The sequence below is a fragment of the Pundamilia nyererei genome, unplaced genomic scaffold (genome assembly GCF_000239375.1).
Source record: "Pundamilia nyererei isolate P.nyererei 1_Seehausen unplaced genomic scaffold, PunNye1.0 scaffold00259, whole genome shotgun sequence".
NCBI lineage: Eukaryota > Metazoa > Chordata > Actinopteri > Cichliformes > Cichlidae > Pundamilia > Pundamilia nyererei.
The window spans coordinates 754,203-763,223 of record NW_005187660.1 but is presented as its reverse complement, the minus strand read 5'-3'; the positions used below and the strand labels follow the sequence as shown (position 1 = coordinate 763,223).

At 41.4% G+C, this 9,021-nt stretch overlaps 1 protein-coding gene across 2 annotated transcripts in view; it reads left to right on the top strand.

The window, feature by feature from the left end:
* The window catches only part of carhsp1 (calcium regulated heat stable protein 1), a 23,318-nt gene that overhangs the window by 656 nt on the left and 13,641 nt on the right, over positions 1–9,021 (top strand). The window contains exon 1 of one of the 2 annotated variants that reach the window (XM_005749996.1): positions 1,521–1,606. The exons of the other annotated variant lie outside the window; for it this stretch is intronic. The gene's annotated coding sequence lies outside the window, so the exon portion shown is untranslated. Of the gene's footprint in view, positions 1–1,520; positions 1,607–9,021 lie in introns of those variants that run through there. 2 annotated transcript variants of the gene reach the window in all.

Below are 9,021 nucleotides of genomic sequence, written 5' to 3'. Positions count from 1 at the left end.
GTCCTGGAAGACGAGCATCTGTGGGCGCTTAAGAGCCGCGTGATATTGCCAGTATCTATCAGCAGCTCATTATTGGACAAGTGCCTGTTTGTTTCTCTCCGTGTGGGTGTGGGTGCATTAGCCACAGAGGACAGCAAAGGTGGAGGATCATCCTGTGTTTTTGAGCCCTGATTCCTGCCTGTTGCTGGTTGAAGCAAGAAAAATATCATTAGATGTGTTGGTCAAGAGATATCGTTGAGTTTTATTGTTTGGTTGTGTGTGAAGAAGAAAAAATCCTCGATTTCTAAGGAAAGGTATTGACTGGCTATCGTCACAGTTTCACTGAGGATGTGGTTTTCAGTTAAAGGCTGAGGTCTCTCCAGAGCTGCACACAAATTACAGAGCGAGTTGCAGGTCTGGGTTTTATCCAGCACCTGTATGTCTGTGTGTATTTTTAAACTGTATAAGACCCTCAAACTTCCCCAACGTGAAAATAAATTTCAGATGTATTTCGATCTCTGCCAGTCTACTTCATCGTTAAGTGCTTTATTGTGGTTTTTCTGTTTTATTGAACGACTTCTCAAATGTCATGGTGTTACTTTAGATGGCCGCTGAAGTGGAGTTATTATAAACACTGCATTCGATGTCAGCTTGACTGACGTGATGATTTAGCACGTTGTGTCAAAATATGAACGCCATCCTCCACCAATAAAACTGCACAGTAGAATGCAGTGAAGCCAGTGGACACCCCCTGCTGTTGGGTCTGTTTGGATCTAATGCTGAGCTCTACCAATTCTGGATTCACTCATTTTTTATTGAGTTCTTATTTATTGAATTATCAGCCATGTCTTTCATAAGGTTGAGGGCAACTTACTGTGAAGAAACCACCCCAATAAATTTTGGAGCTGTATAATCAGCTGCTTCTCAGACTCAAACTCTTTGACTGCAGCTGGAGATGGGTGTGGTATTTGAACCAGCTCTCCACCTGCTGTAGGTTCTGGTCAGAGCCTCCACCGTGTTTTACACATGGCGGTAGATACTCACTCATTTGAATGTCGGCAACACAAGCTGTAGAAGCTACCCTCATAGACGATAACGGTGCCATCAGGCCACTTTAACTCTCACCAGTGGATTATTTTTGTTTTTTTATGACTGTTCCTTTTACAGCTGTGAAGCCAGAAGGAGCTTGTTTGAATGCAACATGATCGGGTGTAATAATCTCCCGTGAGACAATGAGAAAGACGTGTAATAGCATAAAGAGGACACAGCAAAGAGAGGAGGGACAAAAGCAGATGGAAATCCAAACTGTCTGCATCTCATTTCAAGTCTTAATTTTCATCTGTATCGAGTGTAACGCTCGTGTGTGTCTGTAGCAAAGTGCAGTAATCATGACGGTGCGTAACTGAAGGTGGAGAGGGAAGCCAGCGCGCTACAACTAGAAGATAAAAGAGAGCTGCTAATGTTTTGTGTGTGTGTGTGTGTACGAGTGAAATGCATGTGACTGCATTTTTCGCAGTTGTGTTTCCTGTTGTTTACCTCGGGAGCAAATTCCACGCTGGGTAGGGAATTGTGACTGGAATGGCTCCTGCGATCTATGCCTGGCACGTCGCCGCTCACACTTTGGAAAGTAGGAAGCACTTTGTTAAACTGGTAAATTAAGATTTGCATGCAAACGTATCATGGCTGGAACTGTTTGCAGTCGGGGGACACAGCGATACTGCTGGCTTCCTTTTCTGCGACTCTTTCTGGGTTAGCACAAGCCATCTTAGCAGTCATGGCTGAATATCCATGGTGTTTGCATGCACGTTAGAGTCAAGGCCAGAAGGAGAATGTAAAGTTTGTCATCAATCAGATTTTGTTTTTCCAAACTTTTCAGCCAGACAGCTTGTCAGTGATATTTAGTTTGGACTAATGCTGCAGCCTGAGGAGGTGTTTCCTGTCTTTGTCCCAGCATTCGGGCTGGTTATGCAGTGAGAACAGTCTGTGGCAGAGGTCACACAGACTTTTATTTTGGTGTTGGTTGGACTTCTTTTCAGTAATGACTTTTCCTTTGCAACTGTGCTCTACCTGGATATGTGTGGTTTTCCATAATCTGCTTCTCATCTGTTTTATTTTTGTAAGAAATTGGCTGTTAACTACATAGTGTCACAGTAGTGTAAAAGCTGTGTTTGCTGTGGTGACTGTCACACTGAGTTCGTTATTTATATATATGCAAAGTATCTGAAAATCTCACGCCTGTGTGTGCTGATATTACTGAATCATTTACCTGATAAGGACGGACAGCTGATAGCACGTATCAATAACCATCATATTAACTGTTTAGCTGACTGGCCTGTAATCATGTCAGGTGCTGGATACTTTTTCACACTTCAAGTTTCGTCATTTGGAGCTGACGCATAAATCCTACTTTCACATACTCGCTTGTACGAATGAGTGCTGCCAGCTTGCCATCACCTGTCATGCGATGCCTGTTAAATCCTGTCGCTAGCACCGATTGGAAGACTTGCAGACTGTGTCACCTGGAGCTGTTAGATCAGTGGTAGTCAAAGTGATGGCAGTAGCTAGCCAGTCAGTGACATTTTTACCCAATAATGTCTTAAAATGATGTCATCATTATTGAGATGACATTGTTTTCTGCCTCATTCTATTTTCATATAGACACCTGCAGCAAACATGTATCTGAGTGCATGCAAATAGATTCATGCGTGGACTGGTTTGTGTGTCTGTGTGTGTTTGGAGTGGGAATACTGATCTGTCATCACATGACAGAAAGCAAGAGGATAGTTTTGACTTCTGACTGCTGGTTTGATTTACATATTAGAGTGTAATGTGATTGCATTTGCAGAGATGCTTGTCTGCCTCATCTCTCTGAATTTATGTATTCATTGTGGCACATTTCTCTCACCTATATGCTACTGTGGTTTTTGTGTTTTGGTCTCACACTGGGTTTAATGGAGGGTGTAGCGCAGTGCTCTGATGGATCCTCGTCTGGCCTACGACGAGGTAGGTTTAGTCTGCAGTGTGCGACTAAATGAAATGCACATTTTCAAAACAAACAGACGACCGATGACAACGGACAACAACACAGACAAGAACAGCGTCAGTCGTAAGCGATGACACTGAGGAGTATTCTACCCACAAGTTCAACACAGAAAAGCTTACCTTGCATTAGCTGGCTCAACAAATTCTAAAAACCCAGCTAGGTAGCAAGTATCATGATGCTAGCGATCAACTTTCCCTGTTAAGCCGGCCTTTCTGCTTCAGGCTGCGAGCGTGCTCTCATAAAAATTTGCATTTTGCAAACGTTAAAACGTTTTGGGACAACCCCCAAAATGTCATTCTTCTTAGACCCGAAATGGTCCCTGTGCGGCGCCTACTCTAGTCAGACGTTATCAGATGATAACGTGTTGCTGTTTATTTCTAAGATTGCTGGTGCACATTAGGGCTCTGAAACTTTAAGCTGGATATATTTAGACATTACGTGTTATTGTCCCATAGCCTAATAACAGAGGCATGGAAATCACTTTAGTTTGTTGCAGATCAAATTGTAATATTGATTGAGCAGGTAATCTTGGTGTGTGTCCTCTGTTGTGGTAGCTGCAGTTCCAGCAGTGTGAAAGAGACTCGAATCAAGTACCACATTTATACGTTAATGTGACAATGTAATGCTTCATTCAGTGGTTTTAGTGAGATACGACTCAACAACTTAGATTTTATTCCCCTGGAAGAGAATCTATCAAATTTAAAACATACAGTAAAGACCAGAAGAGTTAAAAACAAACCAAATCTATGAACAGATTTTATTGTCAGTATAAGTTACCATGGTGATTTAGCCAGGTAAAAACCGAGCCTCTCTCGTGACGCAGAAAACTCTGACTTGAAGCGAGACCTGGTTTGCTAATCCAGTAATCTGGTTTCGTAGTGCAGTCCTCTGGACTATGGTTCAGATCACTGCCAAAGCCACAGCACACTTTCTTTTATATACAGTTGAACAAAATGCCGTGAGTGACTGGAACAAAGTGCAAGTATTACCTTGTATGTGTGCAAGCTTTCATTTCTCTCCTAAGGAATCTTTGCTTTTACAGGCCATGTGTTTGTTGTCACTCACCTCTGTAATGCTGAGAGTGCATTATGTGTCCTGTAACTGACCTCAGTAACTGCTCTCGTCTTTTTCATCAACCTAGTTGCTTTAAGAAGTGAGGCAGCGCAGCTAGCTTTGTGTGGAAACACAGCTAGCCTGTTTATGCCACTGACTGTTGTTGTTGTTTTTAAATGAAGATGTAGGACTGTGCTCAGCCATTGTAGCAAGAGATACTTGTCCTTACAGGACAACAAACATGAATTATAGGTTATGATGCTGTGAATAAACAGAATATTTCTCAAACATATGCAGCAGTAATATTAATCCATCATCTCTGCTTACCTTTCTGTGAAAGTCATCTGACGCCACTGATGGAAACGCACAAAGCCAGCAAACAATTTAAGTGATAATGGAGTCTTTATGCAGGTGAACTCCTCTCTCATAGCGCTTGCGTGTATTACTCTTTGTTTAGACATGCCAGAGGTTTGCAGAGACTTTCCTGGTTGACAAGGAGCCATTTGGGTGCGACTACATTAGTAAATACAATTTGCAGTAATTAAATGATACAATGTTTGATAGAGATCATTTTCCTTTGATTTCTGACTGTGTTTGAGTAAATGTAGCCACCACAGCTTTAGAGCTGCTGGTGAGTTAACTTTGGCTTCGGTTAAAACGCTTTGGGACCTCCAAACACCCCCAAATTTTCTCTGTCAAGGAAGATGCATCCTGTGGGAAGCTGTAAAAGTATACATGGGCTGAGTGATGGTACCACAGGATCAGGTTGCACTGTTTGACTTCGATGTGTGTATTTTGTTTGTCTGGAGCAGGTGAAGTTTTGAATGTGCAGCAGGGTGTAAAATGAGATTCTCTAGACCTCCAAACATAAAACACACCTTACTTAATAAATATACTAACACATTTTATCCCCCTGATCTTACAAGCTTTAAAGTTTCATATTTGATATGCAAGTAACAATTACTGCGAGGACATCATTAATCACAACAGGTGACAAATCAAAATGTGGCTCTTATCCAAACTGTCAACAGCAATAAATCTGTGCTCCATTCAAAGAAAGCTGCATTGCTCAGTGACCCCACAAACTCCCCTCACTCTTTTGTTTTCTTAGCCTTTCTCACACAGCTACAGTTTCTCGTCCTCACCCAGGCCTGCTTTTTCCCGTCTCCATGTCTGCCACCGGCTTTGCTGTCCAAAGTGTTTTAAATCAGCCTGTCTGCCAACAACCCCCAACTTCCCCACATGCTAACTTCTAAGGCAGCTTTTTTCCAACTAGCTGGGGCGAGAGGGGGAACGTCCAGTTTAATGGGCCGTGACGTCAAATACAGGCATAACCCAGATTCACCCAAAGGCACGTACGCGGACGAGTAACGCCTCTACTAAACGCTGACATCTCACAGTTTCCAAAACTGCAAATTTCGTCACGCTCTGAACAAAATTCGCTAAATCAACCATAAACGAAGACCAAAATTACGCATCGCATTTGGAAAAACAGCAGCACAAACTTTCTTACTTGTGCTGTCTTGCATCCAAAACAAATGTTCACCGCTTCGCAGTGACGTTACCGTGATTCTATTGGCTCAAATGATTAAAAGGAGGGGTCAGTCGTGTAAATCGGGCAATAGAAGCCGAATTTACTGCTGAATTTAAAATGACTGATTTCAGTGCACAAAAACCGTCATGTTTTATGAAAATGTGTCAACATCTGAACGTCGATGTTGTAACAAACTGTAGCTTTATCCGTCCAAAGGATCAACGGGAATTATTTCCGTATCCAACATCGACCATTTGGGTGTCAGATTTCCTGCTGGATGCTCTGAATGATGCCAAAGTAAATGATTACGGGGGAAATGGATTCACTGCAAACTTCATTTCAACCTTGTTATTAACAGACGTGTGATTTAACGATTGATGAGAGAGCTTTGTGAGCAGCCAGCAGATGTAATTTTCAGTCTCTGTGCCCTTATTGTCGACATAATGATTTTAATTGCTCGTTGTTTGTTTCATGTGTTGTGTCCAGAGCGCTCTAATGGTTCTGCATCCATCCAGTAGCTGATGATTGCTACCGCTGAGAAACACAGACTGCCTATTTTTAGTGGATTTATCAAAATGAGAACATCCACCTTTGCACTTTGAAGTTGAGACAATATTTGAACAAATATTTCATCTTATTGGTTAAAAAAAAAACAAAACAGATAATGAACATGGACAAAAATGTACTCGACTACTTAAAATCAGACCTGGTGCTCATGACTCAAACCACCTTAGTTTTAGTGCAGAGCCGTCTTATCGAAACACTTAAACGTTTACGACCTGCTCTTATCTTTCCCACTGAAGCGAGAGACTTAATCTCTCAAAAATCTAAAGAGCTCTCCAAGGTCAAAGACGTTTGTGGATGCCCTTCAGTGCAGCAAAGGATATTCATTCAGGTCGAGAGCAGAGTTCACCTAAACCTGTTTTCTCAAACCTTCTGTTTTTGAGCAAAGGCTCCTAAACAATGTTGTTGCTGCTCTTCTAGCTAGTTTGAAGTGGACTCTGTTAGAAAAATAAATCGAGTTTCTGAAACATAATCCGTCTGCGAGGACAATTTAATCCCAAATGCATAAAACCTGTTGATGGTTGTTTACGTGGATATACTGTCATGTTATAGAGAAATTCCCATGATTCAGTTATACAGTTGTCAGTTTGCTAATCCAGTATTGATCTAGCAGCATGTTGGTCTTTTGTTGTCCCACAGCTATAACCATCAAATCTGCTGGTCGTTTATTTCAAACCATATGTTTGAATCCTCATAAATGCAACGTTCACACTTTAGATATGTTGTATGTATATATCTAATCTATATATTTAACAAAACTTTAATATGAGTTAAGTGGTATGAGTGATTATTTCTCCTTTGACCTGATCTTGATATGATCTTGCTTATCTGCTGCTTTAAGTTCTCTTCAAGCGACTATAACTAAATTACCCAAATCACTGTTTTCAGGAGCTTGTGGAAATTGCAGTGTGGAAATTGCACGTCCAAAATTGCAGTGGAGCAGAAGTGGCGTCTGGCATGATTGTGTCGGTTTTTTATTGGCTGTTGCAGCTGTGATTCTGGGCAATTTGAAAGCCAAGCATAAGAATCCCAGTACATCAATAACAAGCAACATTACTGTATGTTGCAGTGAGTCTGTGCTGCTGTTTAACTGGATTCCAGTGTAATCTGTTTCTCCAGCAGTCTGTGCATCATACTGTCAATATTTTCCAGGAGATTTAGACGTGTAAGATAGACATGGGGAATGTCGGGAAGTTAAGACCCAAAGGAGGAAGAAAAATACTTGCACATGGTGTCCAAAGGTTTCAGGTTTCTTACTTTCGATGCATCTTTCTGTTAAGTTATCTTTTATTTTTTCTTATTGTTTTGGGGCCAAAAATAAAGTCAAATCATTATAAAAGATGGTATAAGAGGAGAATGTCGGCTGCCCAGATGAGCTTAAAGAGATTCAGAATGCAAATCACACATGGCAGTAAAAGCATTTCCCCTGTCCAGTGACTGAACAGGTCGCTTCCTTTTTCCTACTTTATCCAGGAAGAATCACCAGCTGTGGTTACGACACCCACAGGAGAGGGCAGAACTGTGAGCATGTTCGCCTGAAGAAAAGGAAGAAGGCTTCAGCTCCCCAGTGCAGTTTTCATGTCAACAGAAGGATAATCTGAGACTGCAGCTTGTACAATATAAACACAGTGAAGACCTGCTTGTAAAAAGATTGTTACAAAGCCTGTAACAGTTTTACACAGTATTGCATTAGGAGGCAAAAAAGTAATAATTTAGTTTAGTTTTTTTTGCTTTATTTAAAATTAAGCAGATAGTTCATGAGATTAACAACAAAATTACCAATTGAATCAAAAGCGAAGTCGTGACTCCTCACCTGCTCTCGACCACAAGAACACATGAATAAATCACTGCTTCAAATGAGCCGCTTCTTTTGATTTCTGTGTGATGATCCTCATCAATATACAAGAGACACGGTGCCTAAAGCCCATGAAAACATTGTTTTTATGCTTTTTATTTTTTAAGCAATGTTAAAACAGTATGCTAATGTACCAAAAAAAACCACAATTATTTTGCAAGTGGTGTAATTCTGACACTTTGTGCACCGAGGGCAGTATAATGCTGTTTGAGTCCAACTCCTTTAAATCAAGAAAAATGTCAACCTCTCATGTGAAAATGAAACTGCAGCAATTTAAGTGAAAAGTGATTTGAGCTGTTCACAGTATAGTAACTTATAATAGCTGCTGCTTGTTTTGGTGCTGAACTAATCTGGAGGCGAGGTTTTTGATACCGGATGCTTTTTGGTTTTCTGTTGTAGTCTCAGTTCTGCATTAGCTGATCGCTTTTAAAAGAAAGCTTGAACTTAAACAAACCCTCGCAGCCTAACTGACCCATTTTAAAACCTATGTATTGTTTCAGGCCTGTGTCTGGGTGACAGTGGGTTCTGAGAGGTGGGGGAAGCAGGGGTGACGTGCACCTGGAAGCTATACAGTGGATTCCTGGGTGTATGGGTGGGTGGGGCTCAGGTCTGTAGCTGCATTCATACGGCTCCTCGTGTAAACAGGTGTGAAGCAGGAGTTTGCTGACGGTCATGGTCAGCCCTCACAAGTTTGTAATGTTTAAAACACCAAATCCAGTGACGCACATCGAGGGAGTGAGTCATCAAATGGAGAGATCGGGACCATCTTTTGCCGTCACACACATGCAATTCACTTTCAGCCACACACGCATCCACAGTACCACAAACACACCCACCCACAGTGGCTTCCACAGAGAGCTTCACATGTTATGCTTAAGGTTGCTTTCTGCATTCAACACAGGCTCATAATGTTTGTAAAGCAGATTGCGTTATTCTTTGTGTGCGTTATTCTTTGTGTGCGTTATTCTTTGTGTGCGTTATTCTTTGTGTGCG